Source organism: Zalophus californianus, chromosome 14 (assembly GCF_009762305.2).
Source record: "Zalophus californianus isolate mZalCal1 chromosome 14, mZalCal1.pri.v2, whole genome shotgun sequence".
In the NCBI taxonomy this organism is placed as follows: Eukaryota; Metazoa; Chordata; class Mammalia; order Carnivora; family Otariidae; genus Zalophus; species Zalophus californianus.
Window position 1 is genome coordinate 49,966,156 of NC_045608.1, and position 27,616 is coordinate 49,993,771.

The 27,616-nt window shown below is 40.3% G+C and overlaps 1 long non-coding RNA gene across 2 annotated transcripts in view; it reads left to right on the forward strand.

Moving 5' to 3' along the window:
• Positions 1 to 757: 757 nt before the first annotated feature.
• The window catches only part of LOC113913036, a 32,235-nt gene continuing 5,376 nt past the window's right edge, over positions 758 to 27,616 (forward strand). For both annotated transcript variants that reach the window (XR_003517073.1, XR_003517074.1), the window contains exons 1-2: positions 758 to 1,159; positions 14,704 to 14,840. This is a non-coding gene — a long non-coding RNA (uncharacterized LOC113913036). The remainder of the gene's footprint in view (positions 1,160 to 14,703; positions 14,841 to 27,616) is intronic.

The following is a 27,616-nucleotide window of genomic DNA, read 5'->3' on the forward strand; positions in this document are numbered from 1 at the left end:
TATCATTAGTTTTTAGGATTTTTTAAAATAGGAGTTGCTATCTTCAGGTTTCTCAATGCTATTTTTGAAATGGGTGCTTTTCTTTAACATATGTGCAGGCAAATATATTTAGTTGTGATTAATTTCATGTTCTTAGTCCTGAACCATCATTGCAGCTAACTTGGGTCTGTTTTCTATCAGCAGTCTTCCAAAATATTAAAAAGCATTTGCAACTCTGGGTTGAAGAATACTGAAAGCAAAACTGAAATCCAATGGTTTACTATCAGTAACCTTCCAGTTAACCTATAAACCAATTGTTTTAATGTCTTATAGACCTTAAACTTACCCAGCTGACCAGTCACTTAAAATCTTTCAGCTTAAAAATGACATCTACAAAACGGGTAGTCTTACAGTATTGTAAGGATTAGGTGAAGATATGTTAAAAATACTGAGTATTATACTCTGCTAGTAGTGGGCACTCAAAAGCTAGCTTTCCTTTCTCTCATTCAATTAATAGTGATGTGTGTTTGGCTTGCTGGCTGGGGCCCCCTCGCCCCATGACTTTGTCATGATGCTTTCACTTCCCTCAATAGGCTGGGGCCTAATTACCTGAAACCTACAGGCAAAAGCGCAAGCCGGTTATGATACATCAGTTTAGGTCACAATGCCCTGGTAGAAACATAAAAGTGTGACTGGCTTTTACCTCAGTACTTCAAAAGGATCAGCGTGTTACTCGCGCTTAAGCAACAATTCCCAGCGTGCAGGGCCGTGAGACCGACCCCGACGTGCACACCCGAGGACCTAAGACACGGCTCCTACACCTGCCGCGTGCGACACCCCCGCACGGAAATCCCGCTCCTCGGCTGACCTGGTGACACAGGCCGTCACCCCTACCCCCACTTCCCCCCCTCCACCCCACTCTCTGCGTTGCTTCCGTGAGGTCAGCACTCACCTTCCCTGCAGGGATGAAAAGGGCAATTCGCGCCTCCCGCCAGCCAAGGAGTCTGCCCTTTCTTCCCCCACGCCGGGCGCTTAGAGAAGAGGAAGGACAGCAAGCTTGCTTTTGCTTTACCCTTACCTTATAAAGCACCGCTCTCGTGGTTCTGACTCAGAAGACCCCGGGGGCCCAATAAGCCAGGCCTGAGCAGCAAGCAAGCGAGGCCCGAGCAACAAGCGAGTGGTAAGTTGGTCTCAGGTGTGGCCCTGGGTAGTGTAGTCATGGTTAGAAGGCTATTGTGGTGTCCCGCGAGCATTGAAATCCATGGCTTCAGGCGGCCGACAGCCTGCTCCGAACTCCACCTCTGGACCTACCGAGTAACTCCTCATTCAGAGAAGGGTTCCTGCTCCTTCTTCTGCTCCTCTTTTTCTTTCGCTCACCCCGCAGACTCGAGGAACCTGCGGCGTCTCAGCAGTTTCTTATGAGTGTTAATGGGGGCGAGGGTTCTACTGAGTTCTTTCTGCTTACCATACCCTTAACTAACCCCCTCTCCTAAACTTGACTCCACGCTGGAGCAAAGCTAAGCACCAGCTTGAATCATTAGCATTTAATTGTCATAAACTCAGTTAATTCGATTTCACAGAGAGAAAGCAAGATATCAGTTCAGCTGGTTGCGTCCGGTATATGTGCAAAAATAGAACCATTTTCTAAATGACTTCTTTTCTTACAACTGTCAGTTTTGGCAACATGCACATATAACTCCACAAACACCTCAATTTTTTTTTTCACCAAAACATAACAACTGAAAATATCACCCAAAAATATTTCCTCGGAGGCCAGTTTGAACAACCCAGGCCCCATTTTTAAAATATTATTTATGAATCGGTGGATTAAAGAACAGCCATGGACATGCTATTCTTTCTTCATTCTCAAAGAACACTCTATATGTATTTTTTCAAGAAATATCTGAGAAATAAAATGAAATGGTACATTTTTTTTTTCCAAAGAGAAATGATTTGGTAAACAGCATTATCTTGAAAGCAACTAGTTCTTTTTAATGCTTATCATGCTTTCCTTGTATTCAGTTTAAATGTCACACATCACCATCTATAGGTGGGCTATTGTCAGTGACCTTTATATTATGTTGAAAAAGCACCAGGAATTTTTTTTTTTTTTTGGTCCCTGTATTTTCAAAGAAATGGGAAAAAAACCTTCAGCTCCACTCTTTCACTGCCAGAAATGTGTGCGGAACTAGGGTTCCCTGTTGTATGACATCACAATTGTAATCAATAAATATTGATGACAACTTCAACAGAATTCCTTGGATCCCTTCAGCTAACATCCAAATGCAGGAGAAGGGGTGGGGGCTTTTCTTAATAAGTTTTGTGTGTGCTTCTGCCTCTGCACAAGATGGTAACCTTAACCTAAGCTCCCATGGATTCATAAATAATGCAAGAGAAGTATTTATGCCAGGACATAAACTTGGGTCCTAAAGGGCTTTTTTAAAAACGTGTGTGTGTGTGTGTGTTTGTGTATACATATATACACATATATACATTTATTTATATTTATATCAAGAATTTACCTTGCATTGTAAACTAACAATAGAAATTGTTAGACAATTAAATGCTAATGATTCAAGCTGGGTGCTTATGTTTTGAATTACTTAATAGGGTTAGCATTTAAATGGTCAGTTTTGAAGTTAACAAACAGCCATTAAGATGCATCAGGGGATTTGGCAGGGCTGTGGGGGGGGGCGGTTAGCAGCTATTGTTTTAATCTGGCTGACTACAGACTCACCAAAACGGCAGAAATGGGACTCACATTAGTGAAGGCTATTTTTGTTAGTGGGAGGGACGAAATCTTTTCTTCAAAATAAATTAATAAAAGGGATGGTCTTATGAGACTCACATGTGGGAAAAACTAAATCTTCCATCCAGTCTCTGCCAGCCTGGAGATTTGCATTGTCATTCCTTCTTTGCCCTCGAAGGCTTCTATGCAAATATTTTAGTTCCCAAGCATTTGCCTTGCATGTTGCTCACGGCACCTCGGCCCCTCTCAAAGGATTCCTTGGATACTGAGCCAACTGTCTGTGAGATTCATTATTCTGGACTTTCTGGGGTTAATACCCAAATCGTCTCCCATGCCAGTACAAGTCAGAGGAGGAATGGAAGGGGAAAATTACATGAAAATTCCTAAAGGCATTGTCTGTTGAAAAGAGGGCAATAATTAAGAGATAATGTGAAAGGGGAGAGAACATTCTCATAGGATAATGGTCTCCTGCTGCTAAAAGAATGCCAACGCAAAGCCAGCACCATTTATGGAAAATAAATGTCATGGCAAGGGAGGTTAAGACATTTACTTTCAAATCAGAAGAGCCTGCCCCTTGACAGAGTCTTGTTATTCCAAATTATCAAAGCTGATTGTTTTATCCAATAGGTGACCGTGTAGCACAGGGCTGCTCACTAAGTCATTAGCAGACTACAGAATTAGAGGCCCTCTGATAGATGGATGGATAGATAGATAGGTAGATAGAAAGATAGATAAATAGATAAAACAATGGTTGTCTTGGGCTGGTTAAGAGAGGTGCAAGCACAGCGTAATTTTTAACAAGGTCTTCACCAAGCTGTGCTCAGAGTGATTCCAGCTGCTTAGCATCAGCATGCATTCTATAAAAGCTTTCTAAGAGCGATGCCCTTTCCTTTGCTAAATGAGAATAAAATTGCTCCAGAGGTGCAAACTGAAGGATAAAGGATCTGGGTAAAGGTAGGGAGGAGGCAGTCTTTAGAGTGGAAATATTTTAGGGCAAGCAGGGGCATTTCAGTACCCTCAAATCACACCCATAAGACTAATTGCCGCACCATTGTTCACAGAATGAATGCCAAAGGAATTGTAAGGTTGTTTCAAATGACTAGAGATGAAACTCAGACTACAACATGGTTAAGTGTTTTTGGCCATTGATGGAATGGCACATGGATGTATTGCTTCAAAAAAAACCCCATTAATACAGGCGAATTTTTTCATATAAATGATGCACAAGTTTTATTCAGTCATGTCAAAGAATCATAACAATATCACTTGTTCTGCACTTGTGTGATATTCTGTGATCAGATTCACCATAAACAAAGTTGAAAAGTTATATAAAAACTATATAAAGATATAAAGTTATATAAAACTATAAAGTTATATAAAATATTTGGTAAATGTCTTCTATATACAGAGTTTACATTGGATATCTCTGGACACATAAATATGAACAAGGTACCCTCAAGCTATTTGTAACCAAGGGAAAGGAGAAGGAAAATTGTATCTATTTTTATCAAAAATAAGGGAAGTGTGCCAATCCAAAAGAAACACTAAGAAAACCCAGGAGGGATCAATCAATTCTAGTTAATAAAACTGTGGACAGCTTCATGGAGAGGCATGTGGCTGCCAGGAGGGTGAACAAATCAGGACCTTAACGCCATTCAAAACCCCAGGTGGCTTCCCACACCACTCAGGGTAAAAGCCAAAGTCCTTCCTGTAACCTAGGAGGGCCTACATTGATATCCTACCATTCTTTTCTTATTCATTCGAGATATGCTGGCCTCCCCAGGACCTTTACACCTGCTCATGCCTAAGCCTCAAAGACTCTTTCCCAGATAGACTCAACTCCATGGCTTGCTTCATCACTCTTCTCAGGTCTTAACTCATAATGTTCCCCTTCTCAGTAGGATCTTTCTTGGCCACGATTCTTGACATTGGAATTTCTCTCTGCCCACCCCACCCCCCAACTCCCGTTCTGTGCTCTTTTCTTCTTTTTACTATTTACCATATTCTATGCTACTACATATTTTGCTTATTTTCTGCTCCTTCAGTTAGAATGTAAGGGCTATATAATCTAATCAAAGAGGCAAAGGATCTGTACTCAGAAAACTATAAAATACTCATGAAAGAAATTGAAGAAGACACAAAGAAATGGAAAAACGTTCCATGCTCATGGATTGGGAGAATCAACATTGTGAAGATGTAAATGCTACCTAGAGCAATCTACACATTCAATGCAATCCCCATCAAAATACCATCCACTTTTTTCAAAGAAATGGAACAAATAATCCTAAAATTTGTATGGAACCAGAAGAGACCCAGAATAGCCAGAGGAATACTGAAAAAGAAAAGCAAAGCTGGCGGCATCACAATTCCGGACTTCCAGCTCTATTACAAAGCTGTCATCATCAAGACAGTATGGTACTGGCACAAAAACAGACACATAGATCAATGGAACAGAATCGAGAGCCCAGAAATGGACCCTCAACTCTATGGTCAACTTATCTTTGACAAAGCAGGAAAGAATGTCCAATGGCAAAAAGACAGTCTCTTCAACAAATGGTGTTGGGAAAATTGGACAGCCACATGCAGAAGAATGAAACTGGACCATTTCCTTACACCACACACAAAAATAGACTCCAAATGGTTGAAAGACCTAAACGTGAGACAGGAGTCCATCAAAATCCTAAAGGAGAACACAGGTAGCAACCTTTTCGACCTTAGCCGCAGCAACTTCTTCCTAGAAACATCGCCAAAGGCACGGGAAGCCAGGGCAAAAATGAACTATTGGGATTTCCTCAAGATAAAAAGCTTTTGCACAGCAAAAGAAACAGTCCACAAAACCAACAGACAACTGACAGAATGGGAGAAAATATTTGCAAATGACATATCAGATAAAGGGCTAGTATCCAAAATCTATAAAGAACTTATCAAACTCAACACCCAAAGAACAAATAATCCAATCAAGAAATGGGCAGAAGACATGAACAGACATTTCTCCAAAGAAGACATCCAAATGGCCAACAGGCACATGAAAAAGTGTTCAACATCACTCGGCATCAGGGAAATCCAAATCAAAACCTCAATGAGATACCACCTCACACCCGTCAGAATGGCTAAAATTAACAAGTCAGGGAATGACAGATGTTGGCGGGGATGTGGAGAAAGGGGAACCCTCCTACACTGTTGGTGGGAATGCAAGCTGGTGCAACCCCTCTGGAAAACAGTATGGAGGTTCCTCAAACAGTTGAAATTAGAGCTACCGTTCGATCCAGCAATTGCACTACTGGGTATTTACCCCAAAGATACAAATGTAGGGACCCGAAGGGGTACGTGTACCCCAATGTTTATAGCAGCAATGTCCACCATAGCCAAACTGTGGAAAGAGCCAAGATGCCCATCGACAGATGAATGGATAAAGAAGAAGTGGTATATATACACAATGGAATATTATGCAGCCATCAAAAGGAATGAGATCTTGCCATTTGCAACGACGTGGATGGAATTGGAGGGTGTTATGCTGAGTGAAATAAGTCAATCAGAGAAAGACATGTATCACATGACCTCACTGATATGAGGAATTCTTAATCTCAGGAAAGAAACTGAGTGTTACTGGAGTGGTTGGGGGTGGGAGGGATGGGGTGGCTGGGTGATAGACATTGGGGAGGGTATGTGCTACGGTGAGCGCTGTGAATTGTGCAAGACTGTTGAATCACAGTTCTGTACTTCTGAAACAAATAACGCAACATATTTTAAGAAAAAAGAAAAAGAAGAAGATAACAGGAGAGGAAGAAAAAGGGAGTATGTCAGAGGGGGAGACGAACCATGAGAGATGATGGACTCTGAAAAACAAACTGAGGGTTCTAGAGGGGAGGGGGGTAGGGGGATGGGTTAGCCTGGTGATGGGTATTGAGGAGGGCACGTTCTGCATGGAGCACTGGGTGTTATGAACAAACAATGAATCATGGAACACTGCACCAAAAACTAATGATGTAATATATGGTGATTAACATAACAATAAAAAAATAAAAAAAAAAAAAGGAGGGCACATATTGCATGGAGCACTGGGTGTTATACGCAAACAATGAATCATGGAACACTACATCAAAAACTAATGATGTAATGTATGGTGACTAGCATAACATAATAAAATAAAATTTAAAAAAAATTTTTAAAGTTAAAAAAAAAAAGAATGTAAGGGCTATAAGGATAGAAATGTTTTTATACTTTATGCTATAGACCTTAGAAGGTCTATAGTAGGTATTCTTTTTTTTTTAAGATTTTATTTATTTATTTGACAGAGAGAGACAGCAAGAGAGGGAACACAAGCAGGGGGGTGGGAGAAGGAGAAGCAGGCTTCCCACTGAGCAGGGAGCCTGATGCAGGACTCAATCCCAGGACACTTAACGACTGAGCCACCCAGGCGCCCCTGTAGTAGGTATTCTTAATTGAATTCTTACATGAACAGTTTCATTGTTTTCACATTTCATGGGAGGATTTTATTGTAGGAGCTCTACTTCTATACCTGGCAAAGTAATGCTGTTCCTATAAAATGTCTCCTTGGAACATGATAAAATGTCTTTAAGCAATATGGTTTCTCTGAACTATTCCATCAGACTAAAATAGAAACTGTCTCATAATATAAATAAATCATTGAATTTTCCCATCTGAAAATAAAGGTATTCAACTAATGATAATCATAATTTGAATAATATCAACCATTTAATCAGCACATACTATGTGCAAGGCACAGTAGTCAATCAACAATGAAGCAATTACTTACGGAGTTTTTAATATATGCTAGCCACTGGAAGGATATAGTGAATAAGAAATACAAATTATGTTGTTTGTCTCTTATGTCCCTCCGATAATCTGGTCCACCTACGTATTCAATTACCAAATATCTCTTGAGCACCTACTATGTGTCAGGTATGGTGCAATGTATCTTCCCTTTCCTACAGTATTTTCTTCCACTTTGCAAAGTGAGCTTTCAAAAATTAGCTTTCTCATGTCCTTTTAAGTTTCCATTCATTCCCATAGCTGCTGGTGCTCTTCTTCCTGGCAATTTGTCTTCTTTACTTGTTTTTTTGCCCCTTCTGAGAGGTGTCCCAGTTTCACACAGTCTGATCTCCTTTCTTGAGCCACCTTAATCCTAAATTCATTTTAGCCCTTAATACATCCTCCTGCATGCCATCTTGCCAGTCTTCCTCTGTACTTGACTTCACATCAGAATCACCTGGAAAGACTTTTCTTAATAATAAATTATTCCCAGAAGTGACCCAAGAATCACTAATTTAGACCCAAAGTTGAAAACAAATACCTTTATTCAAATAATAAGCCTAAATTTAATAGGGATGTTGATATCATTTGCTTCACATTACAATGTTGAGTATAACAGGAGGGGATCATTCGACAAAGTGGCACTTTTCATCTTAAATATTTGTTGGCCACCCATTTAGACAAAACCCTGGGAATATTAGCTAAAACTATGTCAAATGTCTGTTAAAGGTTTTCACTCCCTGTTTGTACTACAAGATAATGAACTACATGATACATGAGTACCCACTCACCTATTTCATTCATACTTCCGTTATTTTTGGATGGCAAAGACTTTTAAATTAAGTTAAAGGCACATAATGAATAGGGACTTTTAGCTGTAACTTGCTACCTTTCCTCCAGTGTGGCAGGTTTTTCATGAAAATGATCAGAGTTTGAGGAACTTATGACCTTTAAGTCTTAATTTTTATAGCTGTCCTAAGGATTTCTGGATGAATAGATGTCTTTTCTGTTAAAAATGTTTTTCTTTGTGTCCTCTGCAATTTCTTTCATAAGTGTTCTATAGTTTTATCAAACTCAACACCCAAAAATCAAATAACCCAGTTAAGAAATGGGTAGAAGACATGAATAGATACTTTTCCCAAAAAAAACCCCACCTAGACAGCTAACAGACACATAAAAAGGTTCTCAACATCACTCATCATCAGGGAACTACAAATCAAAACCATGATGAGATATTATCTCACATCTGTCAGGATGGCTAAAATTAACAACACAAGAAGCTACCGGTGTTGGTGAGGATGTGGAGAAAGGGGAACCCTCTTGCACTGCTGGTTAGAATGCAAACTGGTGCAGCCACTCTGGAGAACAGTATGGAGGTTCCTCAAAATGTTAAAAATAGGACTACCCTATGATCCAGCAATTGCACTACTAGGTATTTACACAAAGGATACAAAAATACAGATTTAAAGGAATACATGCACCCTGGTGTTTATAGCAGGATTATCCACAATAACCAAACTATGGAGAGAGCCCAAATGTCCATCAACTGATGAATGAATAAAGAAGAGGTGGTATATAAATACAAGGGGGAAAAGAAAAAAAGGAGAGAGGGAAACAAGGCATAAGAGCCTCTTAAAGATAGAGAACAAAATGAAGGTTGATGGAGGGAGGTGGTTGGGGATGGGCTAGATGGGATGGGTATTAAGGAGGGCACTTGTTATGAGGAGCACTGGGTTTTGTATGTAATTGATGAATCACTGAATTCTACTCCAATATTGCACTGCATGTTAACTACCTAAAATTTATATTTAAAAAAATAATAAAAGTTGGGAGAGGAAAAAAAATAAAGCTATTCTTTTTATAGACAAATGAAAAAAGGTTTTAGAACAATTGGAAGATTTAGGTTATTTTTAAAGTAACCATTACCTTTAAAAAATAAGTATTTTTCTTTGAACAGAGGAAATTCTAGACTCCCAAGTCCAACTATATTCTTAGACACCATCATGTAATAGACTAATTGAGAAGAAGGAAGAGGAAAAGTCAGGGAGGTTGGCAGTTTAAGGGATGACATTATTCGCAGAACGTGGTGTAGGAAATCCCAGTTTCTAATCAAAATCCTGGGTCATAACTAAACCTCCCTCATGATCCTATCATGAAGATTCAAAGAATTTATGAGAAGGTACCTGAACTTAAAAGTTACTCAAAATGGTTTCTTCTCTCATTTTTTGTTCACCCTCTCTCCACTTGACCCACAGCTTTTCCCCTTACATTTCCTGCTTATGAACCACAATTGTTACCTAGTAAATTTTTTACATGAGGGACCCTTTATATTTAGAATGTGGTAGGCATTCAGAAATACTATAAAATGATACATTAGTAAAACCAATTTTGATTTTAAAAAAATCTTACTGATTTACCCTGCAGTAACATGAAATTAAATGTATTTGTACTTCTTTATCCATCTGCACAGAAGTGGGTGTAACGGAAGTGTTCTAATACATAATTTTTGTGCCATGGTTTCTTCACGCTCCAGGGGCAGATCGTGAATCCCCGTAAGTGTCCCTGAAAGTTGATATTCACTCTACCATCTCCAAAACAAAAACAACGGGAAATTAGATCTAAACTGACATTCCCACTTGGCTTTCTGTCTTACGGTGTCTTCTATGCATTGATTCTTTTAGCAACAGAAAAATCGCAAAACATTTATCTTAAGAAGTCTAACACATGCTCAATTTATTCCTGACATGTAGAAATATGAGGAGATCTGACATTAAAACCTGAAATTTCTCCTATTAAGAAAGAATCTGTGAAAATTATACTGTATGTGTGCATATAAGGATGTTTGAATGTTCTATTCAAATCTCTTACTAGAAATGAAAGTATTATGTAACCTCCTCTTAGGAAAAAATGGCCTCTGAGTCTACACAGCTTTCTGCCCTCTCTGTTAGGTTTTAAATTCTTAACCCAAAAAGTCCGGTCACTCTCAAATTCCTACATCACTGTCTTGCCACACTGCCTGACATTTCTGATACCAGCATCATTCCTTAAGGACCTTTAGAAAACTTGGTCATTTTAACTTGTTTTAGGCATTGTTAAGTTCTTGGGTGCTTTGGTCTGTGAAGCAAGGAATTTGTTAGAATTCTTTTGTCCCATTAAACCAGTATCACTAACTCTCATAAAAGAAAGCATGGTTCTGCAGGAACAAAGTCCAAAAGCCATGTAATTCTATCTGGAGGGAGAACAGGGAAAGGGGAAGTTAGGTTGTCTGTGAAAGACCCTTTTGGGTTGGGTAGCACACAGCAGGATGGAGTGGGATGGGATGGGTGGCACACAACCGCACAACACTGAAGCAGAAAATAGACTTTCCCATTTTGCCCAGGCATGACTACCTCTGCTCCCTTACAAACGGTAGTTGGGCACCAATTATGTGCTGTGAGTTTCTACTGCCTTTGCATTTTGTTTAAAATACTTCAGCTTCCATGAAGGCACATGTTGACCTAAAAAAGGCATTCATAAATTCTGCCTTCATGTTGGAAAAACCATCATGTAGATAGTCACTGCTACTCAAGAGCTTTGAAGGTTTTTTTATTTTTTAAACAATATTCTGCCTGCAGCAAATTGATAAGATGGCATCTCATTATATGAAATTAATTTCTACCTAGAGAGACCTCCTAGTCCTTGTGTCTGTTATCTTTAAGGCTGCCCCTCCTGATACCAACCACTGAATGGGACCATAGAAACATCTAGGAGCCTATACATGGTCTCTCAGAGACCATATCTAAGCCTGTGTCAAGTTCAAATTTTCCTTTCCTCTATTTTTTTTTTTCCATTCATCACTCAACCAGTATTTATGCAGTGCTTTACAGTGTGCCTACCACTGTTCCAGAACACCGGGATATGGCAGCGAGCAAAACAGACCGAAGTCTTTGCTTACACTCTAATGGGGGGAAAAAGACAAGTTCAATGTGGTAGTTGGCAGTGATGAAGAGGACAGGTTGCACAGGGGTTGGGAGCAAAGGGGATTCAGATTAGGGGAATGAGGCATGACATGAGGTTCTCAGCTTCTTGTGGCAACTGATGTAAACAGGGATGGGGGACATAATGAAGTGATCATGTTTTCAAAGCAAATGCTGTTGTAAGGCTGGAAGGGAGAAATGTCACCCAAGCAGTGTGGAACTACAACCTAGGAGCCTCTTCTTTACTCTTACAAACAATGACACAGAGACAAAGGAGGGGACAGGAAAGTGGACTTCTTATCTGGAGTCAGGGAGCTAGAGGGCTCCCTCCTGCCTCCTTTGCTCATTGACAGACTCTTTCCTAAGTTCCCCTCTGGGTTCTTATCCAGATCGTTGTCATCTAGAGATATTAAAATAGAAAATTTCTTCTTTAAAATCCCTGAAGAAATTACTATAAATACACCTGCGACATTTTTGCACGAAGTTAAGAAAGCACAAATGCAAAAATTCTGATGGCTTGTGTCCTCCCAAGGAAATTAAATAATATCCATAACTAACTTTACTCGTTTTTTTTTCATTCATTTCCAAGTGGAAAAGAAGAAAAAGTACCAATTATTTCTGTTCCTGGCATACTCTGATTCAACTGTGTGTCTCTAACTAGAAGCTACCTACTCAAATTGAGGGGAAAAAAATGTATTTAGCTTTCAAAACATAACAGACACCACAAAATTATAACTAAGTCCCAGGGAGCAGTGGCATGAAAGGAACTGACTGGGTACATCAACGAAGGAAAAGTGTCCTTAATAATGTGATTACTGGCCGCCACACACTTCAGCTAGGGACTTTTCTACATGGACGCCTCTGTGGACTCTGGGGAGGCAGCATTTGGAGGGAGCTCGGCCTTGGACATTGACTAACTGATTTTCTGGCTCTAAGTAGGAAAAAGCATGTATCCTGAGGAGAGTAATGACTGTGGCTGAGCACAGAGGACAAACTGAGTGGAGTGTACACGAACAGCTTTTTCTTTCTTTCTTTCTCTTTCTTTCTTTCTTTCTTTCTTTCTTTCTTTCTTTCTTTCTTTCTTTCTTTCTTTCTTTCTTTCTTTCTTTCTTTCTTTCTTTCTTTCTTTCCCTCTCTTTCTCTCTCTCTTTCTTTCTTTCTTTCTAAGATTTTATTTATTTGACAGAGAGAGAGAGACAGAGAGAACACAAGCATGGAGGGCAGAAGAGGCAGAGGGAAAAGCAGGCTCCCCGCTGGGCAGGGAGCCCGACGTGGGGCTTGATCCCAGGACCCCGGGATCATAAACTGAGCCGAAGGCAGACGCTTAATCGACTGAGCCATCCAGGCGACCCATGAATAGCTTTTTCTAAGTGTGCATAGAGCAGGCTGTCTAGATCGAATTTTGTTGTGTATCTTTGTACACGTTGTGAGTTCATGTGGGGACTAACATGGAGCCCTCCGTTTCCTATTCAACAAGCTGCTCGCTCCAGTAAGGGGTCACGTCCTTCATCCACTGGGGAAGACACTTGTCTTGACATTGTATAGGCTCTTGGAGGTTATGTGTGAATATGAGTGTGTGTGTGTGTGTGTGGTCCACTTTTCACTCTCTGCCATATATTCAAACTCTTCCTTTCTATTGGATATTTCCCCTTTGCCAGGAAGCATTCTGTAAAGTACGTACACATTTAAAACTTAACCCTTTTCTTATTAATTCCTCAAGCCATTGTTTCTGTCTTTAGTTCTTCATTTACTGTCTGCAACACATACCCATTCTTTACAGTCTCCAGTCTGCGTCCAGCCACCCTGCTCACACACACAGCTTTTCTGCTGCTTCCATAATCCACCATCACGTCGATTGTATTCTCTTTCTGCAACATCACACTGCTGATCAGCATCCTTCCTCCTAAATCTCTACTCCCTGGCACTGTTCATCTGTTTGTTTTTTCCTAGAATTACTTCTTCCCTGACCTCACCTCTGCTCTCCTTCCTGGACCCGGCCCCAGAGTTCTCTATTTAGCCTCCATCTCCCCTCTCTGTCTTCCAGGAAAGTGTACTTGCTCTCATCCCTTCCATGCCCATCTCTAAGCAGAGGACTTCCAAATAGCTGTGGAGAGTTCTGACTTTTCTCTTGAGCTCTAATCCTAAATATTTCGGTGCATGCCAGACCAATTGGCAAAACCAAACAGATGCAGCTTGCCACTGGGCCTCGCAAAGATTCTTTTCTCCAACTGGATTAAAAGCTGAAGCAGCCACAACCTCACTTCCTTTTTGGACTCTGCAGGAAAAAAAGTGAAAGAGGGAGATTGGGAAAGGAGAGCCGATGGGGAGGAAAGCGAGAGACAAGGTAGCCTGGGTGGGCTTTGGCCTCTTCTCCGCCTTCAAAGGGTGGTTTCCTACTAGCAGCTCAAGTAAATCTTGAAGATTGGCACTCTTTCTTCTCCATCCCATGTTTAAATTCTTCTCACTTGGTATCTTGTTCCTGTCTATGTCAGATCACCTTTGATTTGTCTGAGTTCAAAACATCGACACTAGTTCCTTTCCATTTTTGCTTCTCCAATATTTTTTCTATTTCGTATCTTTTCTCCATCCCCACTGCCTTCCCCTTGGTTCCGTTTCCTGCTGCATCCCACCTAGCCTGTGACAGTAGGGCTGCCTGAACTTTCCCCTACCCCAAAACCCTGCTCCAGTATCCCATCCTCGGAGAGCTAACCTTACTCCAAAGAGTCCCTGGTTATATGGGTAGATTTTAATAAAAGACGCCAATTCCAAAAAGCCTCAAGATGAATAATTAAGAACACAATGGCTGAAAATAACATAATGAAGTTCATAAATTCTGACTGGTAGGCAATCTCGTAAAGTAAGGTCAAGCTCTGTTTCTGTGAGCTGGCACCAACAGAGAAGTAGCAGAAATATTCTTCTTTCTGTTGAATAGTGCACTTCTCTTGGCTGTAAACAAGGACCATTTGTTAATATTACACATAATTTATGTTTAAAAATGTAGTTGTGAATATTTTTTTGTGATCTAGGAGAGAAAGATTGGAAAAAAGCCCACCAGGGGGTAGAAGATTGTATATATTTGGGAAGTAAAAAGTGTACCAACTGAAGAAAGTCTCAGTAAGCCAAGAGAACATGTTATTCTGTAAAGTGAGGCAAGGCTCGATGTGAGAAAACAAATATAGGAAAGACTATGCATGCGTGTGTGCATTTGTGTGTCCCCAGCTAAACAGAAAAACTCTGTTTCCTCAGAACGACCAACTTGGAGTGGGAAGAGACCAGACTTAAAGCACTGAACAGGAATTCTGAAACCTAAGAAGTCAATGTTAAGGCTAGTTTCCCTAACTTACAAGGCTGGACAATACTCTTCACCATTTCATGTGGCCCAGGTATGGTGGGTGATGATGAAGTGTCCTGAAAGGAGGAGGGCCATGGGGGTCAGTCCTGTGGATTCCCAGGACTCTTCCACATTCTTTGAGAGTCACCACAACCCTATTTACATCGAATATAGGGTGAAATGTCCTCCTGGGGTTGTGTAAAGTGACCTATTAATGAGGAGTTGCTATCATTGGCCACTTCCCCAATTCCCCCATAGCCCCTATGCCCAAAAAGAACCAGGAGATACCCCCAAAATAAACCATTATAAAAACAGAAGCTTCCCACTGGGAAGAGAGATGCAGGGCAGCAGTGTGTAGGGTCGTGTGTATTTTGCCACATGTTTTGATGATCCTGGTGATCCAATATCATCTTCTTTTTCTCACCACCCCCTCCTTAGTCTGTTGGTTCATAGCTCATCCTTTAGCTCCTCCTGCCCACCCTACACCACCATGCTACACTACCATCTCCTGAAGGCAACATATGTCTTACTTACCTTCGTATCTGCCGTGTGTGTCATAATATGTACGTGAATCAATAAATCAAGAGCAACTGTAACCCAAAGCGATGGTTCTCAAATAACGAGGTTAAAATATGAAAACGTAGTACATAATTGGACATAAGAAACCTTATCTGTATAAAAAATATTGCTCTAAATACATTTCTTTTGGGAAATTCCCAAATTATAAGTTTCACCCAAAATTAATTAGGAAAAGACCTACACCTAGCTACATTCATTTCTTTCTACCGGATGATACCTAGATGGCTCCTGCCTACACTTAGGCCACTTCTCCCAAATTTCCTTCTTGCTTTTTAAACCCAGCCTTTTTTAAAAAATATTTTATTTATTTATTTATTTATTTATTTGGAGCGAGAGCGTGTGCACAAGTTGGGGGGGGGGGGCAGAGGGAGAGAGAATCCCAAGAGCCTGACACAGGGCTCAATCTCAGGATCCTGAGATCATGACCTGAACTGAAATCAAGAGTCAGGCGCTTAACCAACTGAACCACACAGGCACCCCTAAACTCAGCCTTTAGACATTGTAGGAGCTCACAGCCGGCTTCCCCAAAATGTACCACATGGCATTTTGATTATTTTGAATTAAAGCTACTTGGTAGATAGCCAGTGCAAGGACCCTTAGACCCCCCCTCTGTCCCCTTGAAAGCAAGAGACAAATCTCGCATATGAAAAATGCCCTCTCTATACTAAGAAGTAAAAGACATCCATATCACCAGAGATAAGGGACTTTAAAGTCAAGAAAACTGTAGAAATAAACCTTGCTACTTTCTTACTCATCTACTACCTCAGCCCACTTAGAATTCCTTACTAATTAAAGCTCCTGTTTTCTTTGTCCTGTGAATTCCTCACAAACGTATTGTCTTTGTCTAAAATGTATAAAAACCTCCTGCCTCGGTCATTTCTTTGGATCTCAATTTCATTACTGGACCTCCATGCACACATAAAAAACTTTGGGTTTTTTGTTTTTGTTTTTTAAAGATTTTTTATTTATTTGACAGAGAGAGACATAGTGAGAGAGGGAAAACAAATGGAGGAGTGGGAGAGGGAAAAAACAGGCTTCCCGCGGAGCAGGGAGCCCAACGCGGGTCTCGATCCCACGACCCTGGGATCATGACCTGAGCTGAAGGCAGACACTTAATGACTGAGCCACCCAGGTGCCCCAAAACTTTGGGGTTTTTATTCCTGTTAATCTGTTTTATGTCAATTGAATTCTTAGTCCAGCTGGAAGATTTGGAAGGGTAGAGGAAGAATTCTCCCCTCCAACAACACCTTCCATTTCCTCTAGTGCACCACGATCTCATTGGCCTTTGTGACGTTACATATGAGGCTTTCTCTTCCCAGAAATTGGCCCTTTTCACATTCTCTTCATTCAGGTGTCTACTCAGAGGTGCTGTCCTCAGGGAGGCCATTTCTGACACTCAGGTTTGGTTAAGTCTCTGACGTACTTTCTGTGCAAAGAGGCCACAGGAGTCCCCCCTAATCTTTCCTGGTTTCAGTTACCCACAGTCAAACACAGGTCCGGAAGCAGATGACCCTCCTTCTGACACATCATCAGGTCAATAGTAGTCTAACACTAGGTGGCGAAGCCTACGTCACTCACCTCGCTTCATCTTGTCACATAGGCATTTTATCACCTCACATCCTCACAAGAGAAAGGGTGAGCACAGTACAGTAACATATTTTGAGTGTGAGAGAGAAACCACATTCATGTAACTTCGTTACCATATATACTTATAATTGCTCTATTGTATTATTATTTATTATTAATCTCTCACTGTGCCTAATTTATAAGTTAAACTTCATCCTAGGCAGGTATGTTTAAGAAAAAACATAGTATACATAGGGTTTGGTACTATCCACGGTTACAGGCATCCACTGGCGGGGGTCTTGAAATGTATCCCCCGTGGATAAGGGGAGGGTACAATACTTAGAAATATCCTACATTGTCTAAAGCTATTTAACTGCATAACCTCGCTCAGTGCTTTGTAAGTGGAGATATGTTTCCAAAAAAAAATTGTCTAAAAATAAAATTGTATTTTCCAAGTGAAGAGCATTGTCATTTCAAGGATTACATTCTTTTCATTTTTATTGAAACTCAATTGGCAGTAGTTCTTCACACTTTATGTTTCTGTGCTCCAGAATCTTTCTCTCAATTCATTAATTATACATAAACCAAGCTTAAAAGTGTTGGAGGCATATCTATTTAAATAAATATTTAAGTGACTCCTTTTATTTTAGTGAATGACACATTATTTAACCTTTGTGTAATAATTCTTACTAAACAGCCCACACATATCTGGGACGTAATGTGCCCTTTCACTGAGAATGTTCAATCAACGTTTCCTTCTTGCAATGACATTCAAATTCAGTTTTCCCTTTTTAATTTTCTTTTTCACTCTTACATTGCCAATATTGGAATTGCCACTAACAGATTTTTCAGGAGTGAGGATGAAATGATGTGTGAGAGGAAAAAAAAATATGTGATAGGGAAGTTTGACAAAGTGTTTTAACTAAGCAGGAGCTGAAATTAGAACCTGGTTACATGATACATAGAGCTAAGAAGACGTGACATCAAATATGCAGTGACATGATGAAACCCTGTTCGAATAATAGATCAGCACAAGTAAAGGTATAGGGGTTATAGTTAAGTATTTTTACCATGAAAAATAAAATTAAAATTAAAACATCAGAAACTTTCTTAGATTGAACCAGCATAATACGTTCACAGTTGGAAGAAAGGGCAGGTGAATGGGGATTTACATAGCCCCAGCATGAGCTCTGTGTGCAAAAAAAGAAAAGAAAGATAAACCAGGAGAGCAAACTTGCATTTTTATGCCTGTTTCTAAATCCAATGATCAACAGTTTTTATTACCTATATTAAGGAAGATTCTTTCATTCACCTTTAAACTCTACCATTTCCCTAGAGAAATAAAAAGTAGTCATGACACATCTTTGTAGTTACAAGCAAGAGGAGAATATGACTAAATAATTTATTTCCATGACAAGTGATGCGAAAAATAGGTGTATTTTATTTGGGGGAGGAATAAGCAACCCATCCAAGAATATGGGTAAGAGCAGAAGTCATTTTTGTGGACCATGTAGAATGAAGCTGGGTAAAGAGAAGAACCCATTAAAAGGCAACCTCTTGTCTCCTACTGGGTACTGATTTATTATCGGTGCAAAAGGAGGAGTGCTATTTGGATTCCTGGCACTACTTACTGAGTCTCCCCAGGAGATTCTGCATCTACTATCCAGGAACTGGCTTGTTCTGCACTTGCTGTATTTAGGAGATCCAATGAGATTGTTCTCAAACTGATATGACTACAGGGTTCCTAACCCTCGGCACACAACACTCAGATATGTCTTTTTCACCAAAGACATGAGCAGCTCATCTGGGGGTTTCTCTCTGTGTCCATGCCCTGGAGGCCAGAGTGAGCCAAGGTGATATGATTCTCCTAATACTTATATAATTTAGTTGGCATTGATAGGATGGCAAGAACCTCAAGACAGAACCTCACCACAGCCCATGACTTTGTCTATAGGATGACATAACTAGCTATAAATTAGAAAATTTAGTTGGCTTGTATTTTGACTGTTCCTCAGTCAATCAGTACAGCTAATCATTGTCACTAAAATGAATGAGTTCTCCAGTGACCTCAACACAGCACTTGTCTAAATCATGAGGTTTCTTTTTCTTTTTTTAAAGATTTTATTTATTTATTTGAGAGAGAGAATGAAGATAGAAAGCACAAGAGGGAAGAGGGTCAGAGGGAGAAGCAGACTCCCTGCTGAGCAGGAAGCCCGATGTGGGACTCGATCCCGGGACTCCAGGATCACGACCTGAGCCGAAGGCAGTCGCTTAACCAACTGAGCCACCCAGGCACCCTAAATCATGAGGTTTCAAAAGCCTAAGAGTAGCTGCCTGGCTGATGGTTGGTACTAATGTGCAATGCCTCTGTCATGTGCTGAGATGCTTAAAGGCCTCTAGTTTCAAATCAGTGCTGACTGGCTTACACCTGGGAAAAACCTGATGAAACAGTTTCAAAGGCCAAAGCAGAAGAAAAACTCTAAGCATCCTCAGAAGGACAGGGTCAATACAAAGTAACTAAACACAAATGAAGCAAGCAATGCTACCTTTTAGAACTCTTAAAATCCACAAATGACAGTTATGCATTATTCTTATCTGGGCCTTTCCACTCTGTTGATCACAGCATGGCTTTGAAAAAGCAGAAATTCTTGTTTACTACTTGAGCAGGACTTGAATCTACCACATGGGCAGGGAAACATGGCAAATGTGGGCCTGGACTCTCTAACACACCCTGGATACTCTCCAAAGGACCTCTTTATGGAAAGGCTTTCTTGGTTGTCTTCATATACCAGAAGATAGCCATGATGTGCTGCCACCCATTTGCTTCTGAGTCACATATGCATAGGAGAATCGTGGGCCACTAGCCTATTCCCAAGGATATAGCAAGGACCTGTGTCTCAGCTCTGTAATCTCTTCTAGGGCAGTAGTACAGAAACCTACTAGAATCCAACCTACATAAACCATATACATAAGAGATTCTTTGCCCAAACTAAATACAAACCAGATTCAAAAGTTCTAGAGACAGCATACAAAGTTAGCTAATCTAGTTCAGATCCAACCCAAATATATGGTTATTGTCGGAAATGTGCCTATTATTTTTCACGTCTCCACAATAAACTTGTGGGGTCGCTCCTATTGTCTCCAGATAAAAGAAGGGGCTGAGAAAAGTTCGTCTCACTCAGTGAGTCAGGTGGAGGTGAGACACCAACCCAGAGCTGTCTGCCTCTAGAGATTTGTCCTCCCATTAGGAGCTGTTATTTCTCCCATGAAAGGGAATTGTAAAGATGACGGGCAGAATAAGGGTGGCCATGGTAATGGAAGCGCTAATTACCATTCTCCTCACCATTGCTCAAACTCATTCTCCACTCCACCTCTGTGGTCATGGTGCTCAATTTTTTATTTTTTTAATCAGCATCCGAAAAAAAAAATTGAGACCCCCCCCAAAAAAAAACAAAAACCAAACAGAAAGATCTTCCCGAATCTATGAATAAGTCACTGACAATTTTGTCACTCTGATTCCATCACTGAATCTCTTCTTCTCTCAATATCCTAATTAGTAAAAGGAGATACATTATCGTCTCTCTTTCTGTTCCAGGGTCAGGGAAGGAGCCACGAAAGGGACGCACATCCTGGTTTCTCTGACTAAATGTTTTATTGACAAAATCATATTATGTTTACATGCTTGATTTAAAACTAGGACAGGAAAAAAAAACAACTCAAGAAGGGCAGGAGGGGAAAAAAAAGAAAGAAGGGGAGGAGGGATGTGGAAAAAGCAACCCACTTTCTGTGTCCTCAAGGAAAAGGAACAATGACATCGATTCATTGGAGGTAAAACTTTGAAAGTCCAAGAACTATGACATTGACTGTTTAAATCTGCTCCCTACTCTGATTTGTCTGCCTTTGGCCATTTAGCATAGAGACTGCACTATAAAACATGAACCAGGATGGAGGGCCGGGGTGCAGAACTATGAGAGAGCCACACAACCCAAAACATTCAATTACATTCTTTACTTCTGGTTCACAGAAAGGAACTGGCTGGGTGTGCTGATTACCCTGAGATTTGCTGAGCCTGCTGCCAGGAGTGATAGGAACGTATTCCTAATTTACCCCCCTGGACAAATCTGGAAGCTTCTACTTCATTCTTCCCATTATAGAGGAAGTGAACACATATTGTGCCCATAGCAAAGTCATTCTAACAAGTGTCCATCAGTGGGTATAACTAAGCAGTGGGTATAACAATCTGAAATTTAAGAAACACAGTACCCAGGGGCGCCTTGGTGCTTCAGTCGGTTAAGTGTCTACCTTCACCTCAGGTCGTGATCTCAAGGTCCTGCGATCGAGCCCCATGTCGGGCTCCCTGCTCAGTGAGGAGTCTGCTTCTCCCTCTCCTCTGCTCCTCCCCCATGCTCCTGCACACACACACACACACACACACACACACACACACACTCTCTCTCTCTCTCTCTCTAAAAAATAAAATCTTTAAAAAAAAAATAAAAGAAACATAGTACCTAAACTAACAATGAGTAGACAGCATATGATTTTTTTTTAAACTCCCAATTTGCTCATCTGTAAATGGGAATTTTAATATTGCTATTATAAAACCCAGAGGAGAGGGGCACCTGGCTCAGTTGGTTAAGAAACTCTTGGTTTCTGCTCAGGCCATGATCTCCTGGTCGTGGGATTGAGTCCCGTGTTGGGCTCCATGTTCAGCATGGAGTCTGCTTGTCCCTCTCCCCTGCTCACTCTCTTTCTCTCTCTCCCAAATAAATAAATAAATAAATAATAAAAGTCTTTAAAAAAAAACCACAACAAACAATCCTGAGAAGAATCTAATGAAACTATGTATAGATCTCCAGCATTAAGTGATTGTCCCTCCTCCTTCTTGAAATTCTTTGGCAGTATCCAGAGATTGTACATTCTAGGAAGTTAACATTTTAATTCTCCTGACTTTACTAGATCCAGTGACAAGTGGAACCAGAGGCAACCACAGCATCCCATTTTGCACAACTCTGCTTTTAATGCCTGACATTCCTGCTCAAGAGACTCATCACTTTCCCCTTCTCTCCCAATGCCTGCTATCAAATCTGTTTTTATGCATTTTTTGACCCCTGCTTAAATCATAGAATCAGAAAATTTAAAAGCAGAAACAAATCTAAGAATGTAATTGAATTTTTCCCTCCCCTGGCATTTGATTCCCAGTGTGAATCCAAAGAATGACATTCTTGCAAGCAGAATTTTTGTATTAGCCGCTCCAGTCATAAGAACCTTGTGGTTGCATATTTGGAAGGAATGGTGGTAACGAAAGGGTAGGGAGTGAGGGGCCTTGAAATCTCTCTGTTCACGCATCATTTCCTTAAAGTTGCCAATTGGATTGGTTCCATATTGTAAGTGATCAATTATTTTAACTAAAACACACCAAATTCCTTAACACCCCAGATATAGCTAGGTCCTAATGGACCCTGTCTCCCCTCCCACTCCCATTAGCCCATTGAAACAGTTCTTGTTGGGGTTACCAGAGAGTTCCGTGTTTGTAAGGGTTGTCATCTTACCTGACTTCTCAGCATTTCCATGATTCTGCCCTTTGCCTGAAATTTTCTTTTCTCTAAGTTTTCATGACTCAACAATCTCTGCTCTTCTCATGTCTCTCTGGATGCCATTGTTCCACCAGCCAGTAAATATTATGGTTCTTCAATGCCTTTTTTTCTTGATTCTTTCCCAAGAAGTATCATCCACATGTACTTCCATGACCACTTATATTCAAATAAGTTTAAATATATATGCCGAGAGCTCAGATCTCTCCTCTGATGTCCAGTCTCACAGATCCAGTTGCCCACCTCCTTTCTCTGCTTGGATATCTTAAAGACCCCAAACCTCCAGTGCCCATTTGAATTTACAACCTTCTCTGAGTTTGTCAGGGCTTTCTAGAGAACCAGAACTAACAGAATATATGCAGATATATAGAAAGAAATCTATTATGAAAGATTGGCTCATACAATTTATGGAGGCTGAGAAGTCCCATGGTCTATTTTCTATGAGCTGGAGGTCCAGGAAAACTGGTGGTATAATTCCAGTCAAACCAGAAGGCCTGAGAACCAGGAGTGCTGATGTCCCACATCAGAAGGATACCCCAGCTCAAGCAGAGAGGGAAAATTTACTCAGCCTCTAGGTTTTGTTGTCATTGTTGTTGTTCCATTCAGGCCTTCAGTGGGTTAGATGATGCCCATTAACAATAATGAGAGCAATCATCACTCAGTCTACAAATTGAAATGTGACTCTCTTCCAGAAACACCCTCACAGACGCACCCAGAGTTGTTTTGCCAGCTATCTGGGCCTCCCTTAGCCCAGTCAAGTTGACGCATAATATTATCCATCACATTCCCCAAGAAATACAGGGCTTTATTGTCACAGGTGTCCCTATCATCCCTAGAAAGAATATTCTTGATACTTCAGTCTCGTTACCTTTACCATCATATCGTACGTGTAGCCAAGTCCTATAGATTTCTTCTTCCAAATATCTCTTGGATTTCTCCTGGATTTTAATGCCCCGACTTTGGACTATAGCCATCAATAGCCTTCTATCCAGTCTCCTAGCTACTCTTGGCTCCCTCCAACTCATTCTCCATGATAAAGCCAAAGTGATGTGCTAGAAGATAAGCATGATCTTGTCATTTCCTACTTAAAACTTTCCTACTTAAAACATTTCACTGGCTCCCCACTGCTCTTAGAAGAAAGACCACTGTGTCTTAACAAACCTTCAAAGTTGAGAATTCTCTGCTCCTGTCTACGGCTCTAGCTCCATCTTCTCCTGCTCTAGCCACAGTCACTATGCTGTTTCTAAACAACATTGTATTCAGTCCCCAAACAACTTTTATTTATACCTCCCTCCTCTGCATAGTAAACCCTCATTATCTCCCCAACCCCTTCACTTCCTCTATTCATTTCTTGGGGCTGAAATAACAAATTACCACAAACATAGTGACTTGCAACAGATGAAACCTTATTATCCCACAGTTTGGAGGCTAGAGGTCCAAAGCCAAGGTGATGGCAGAGCCATGCCTCTTCTGAAGCCTCCAGAGGAGAATTCTTGGCCTCTTCCAACTTCTGGTGGCTCCAGGCAATCCTTGACCATCTTCACCTGGTGACTGCATAACCCCAAACTCTGCCTCTCACCTCCATTTGCCTGGCCTTTCAGCTCCATTTTCCGTGATTTTCCTATTTTTGTGCCTTCTCCTCTTCTTACAGTGTCAATTTTCATTGGATTCAGAGCCCATCATTTCTTCTCTACATGACATTTACAATGATCTTTCCTTTTTCAAATCAGGTCACTTGAAACTCATGTCACCCCCTTGCTTAAAATACTTCAACAGCTTTCCCCCAGACTTAGAATATTTTCCAAGCAGTTTACTACTCTAGCCCCTATATTGTATGACCCCACTACATCATACTAATCCCTCCATCACTTCTTTCTATTCCTTAAAAATACTAAGTGTGCCCCCATTTTAGGGCCTTTCCAGAAACTGTTGTCCTTTCTGGAATACTGCTTCTCTGGGACCTTGTATAGCCAGCTCCTTATAATTTAAGTTTAAGATAAAAAGACAGCTACTGTCTTATCTACAATAAACCTCTCAAATCACTATCACAGCATCTTATTTTATCTTCTTCATAGCAGTTGTCTTAGCTCAGGCTACTGTAACAAAATACTGAAACTGGGGGGTTGGTAAACAACAGACATTTATTTCTCACAGTTGCCGTGAGACCTGCTTGCTCACAGACAGCTATATTGTCACTGTAACCTCACGTGTCAGAAGGAGGCAACCAAGCATTCTGAGGTCTCTTTTATAAGGCACTAATCCCCTTCAGGAGGGCTCTACTCTCATGACTGAAGCACCCCCAAAGGCCCCACCTCCTAATGCCAAGACATCAGGCATTAGGCTTCAACATATAAATTCTGAAGGGACACAAATATTCAGCACATAGCAGCAATTACCTCTATCTGAATGTATCTTGCCTCCTTATTATTTGTTTCCTAGACCCCCTCAGGAAAATGTAAGCTTCACGAGACAGAGTTGGTCCACAATAAACATTTAGTGAATAAACAAATGCTTGGCTCCACTAACTCTGCTATACACACATCTTGTAGCCTTAGACAAACAGTATGCCAGCAGCCAAGATTGAACCATAAGGATGTTCATCTACCTCTTCTCTCCTAAAGTTTTTTTTTTTCTCTTCTTGTTTTTCCTTTCTTTACCCAGAAGTGGAAACTCTCCCTGAGAACCCAAGTCACTTGGAGGCTTGGGTTCAAGTCTTTACTCCATTCTGTGAGTACGGCCAATGGCCTTGGAGCCATTTTATTGTTGTTACTCTAAACATCTGCCAAGGTCCAGAACAATGATATCACTATCCCCTTCCCTTATGGCAAAGGCATAAAGAAATTCACCCTACCAGTCCCTCTCTGCTGGAAAAAGAGCTTCTATGGTCGACTTCAAGCAAGATTCTTCTTTCTAATTCCTTAATTCCCAGCCCATCTCTAGATTTAACCTCCTGCTTCTTTCCAAGGCAGGAAGGACTATGCCTTACTCATCTTTGTATACCAAGATATACCATAGAAGTGAACATGTAGTAAATATTCTATAATATTTATTGAAAAAAAATGAATATGTTTCAAAAATTATTAAACTAAAGGAGAGAGACTAAAAAGAAAAACGAGTCCCTCCCCCAGGAGGAAAATAACTCTCTTAGATGGAATGAGATTTACTGAATCAAAATATATATAACAAGTTAGACAGAAAAAACTCTCCACAAGATCAAAATCATCTTCCAAAGGATGTAATGAATGTTTCCATATTTGAGTCACTTCAAACTATACTGAGCAATCTAAAACATGTAATTATTACGTCCTGTAAAAATAAAAATCTGTGTTCCAAAGGAAAGATGCTGAGCTCCTGATTTAAATCTAAGATGGACCAGCATCCACTGCATGTTTATCTCCTTTACCCTCAGTTTCCACATCTGATAGCAGTTACCCGGCTCCCAAGGCTGTCAGGAAGCTAATGAGCTTGTGTCTGCAATGCACATGAAGACCTTTACACGAAAGGTGTTACAAAAGGCCAAGAAATTCATCCTGGCATTCATTCCAATTGGAAAATTCCTTCAATTATTATAGGAAAAAATTCCACAACTGACTCACCAGGTTTTGACCCTGTGTAAATTTTAAAATCAAAAGATCTTTTAGCTTTAAAATGTAAATCTAATTATAGATAAAGGTTATAGAAAATTCTGCAGCACCATATAAGGCTAAGGGGCTCTGGTAATGGCCAACCTTAAACACAGACATATATTGTCTCTAGTTGCTCTGAAGGGAGGATCACCTGTTTATTCTTTGCAATGGTTTGGAGGCAAAGGGGATCAGTGCTTACATTACAGCATAATCATCACCAGCTCTCCTACAGAATCCACGAAACACACTTCAAGAAACACTTAGTCTGAGACTCCAAAGCAGATGCACATGATTAACTCTGTCATTTATATTATCTGCTCTATTTGACTGATGGGAACCAATCTTACCTTTAAAAGAATATTATTATGAGGAAGTTTTTCAAGTCGTCTTCGATTTCACGTTGGAAAAAAAAATAATGCTGTCATTCTATCTTCTCCTTCTGAGTCTGTTTCTCTGGGAAGAACAAGGCCATAAATCATTTAAGCATATGTACAGAGAGAATAGAGCTTTGTTACGATCAAAATAAAAAAGGTTTGTTTTTTTTTAAATAGCTTCTTTTCTGTTTGTGATACATAAAAGAAGATATAAAAATTGTTTTTGAAATTTTTTCAAAGAATATATTTTCTACAGAAGAGCATGCTTGCATAACATTTTTATTAGTGACAAGAAGGCAGTAGTGAGATAATGAGAAAAGCCAGAATAAAGGCCTGGAACCCAAATACTTGGATTCTATCTCAGCCGCACCCCAAATATGGAATTTTGGTCAAGTTACAATGTCCCTTAGTTTTCTCATTTTTTTTAAGGAGAATATATTTGGGCTGCTCATTTAACAGGGTTGTTATGAAGATTAAATAAAGTAATGCATTTGACAACATTCGAAAAGTGTAATTTATAATATTTCTAAGCCAAATATTATAGGTAGCATTAATATGGCTAACATCTAGATCACATCACTGAATAATTATTATTGTCGTAATAGTCAGAAAACTTGTATCTGGTTAACTACAATCATCCCATCCTATCTTACTTTTCTTGTTGTTCAATATTTTAATGTTCTTTTTATTTTTATCCCCAAATTTGATATTATTATTGTTTTACTTAGTTAATATTGGGTTTAGGTTAACCTAAAGTTTATCAAATTATTTGAACAAGATTTCATTTGATGTCTCAGCCCCTCCCTCAGAAATGCTTTTTCTCCTACTTTATGTACTGCCTCCAGAGCGGGGCTTCTCCAATCCGAGTCACATCTGATCACCAGGCGAGCCTGATCTGCACTGTGGCATTTCTAACTCACGGGTTTGGGCGGCGCCCAAACAGCTGCATTTCTCACATATTCCCAGGTGATGCTGATGCTGCTGGCGCCCATACTTTGAGAATCACTAGAAGACCTCTGAGTGAGAGTTGGTCATAAACTCTGTTTCTGCTTATCTGAAAAATGACTTTATTTGTCCTTTCCTCTTGAA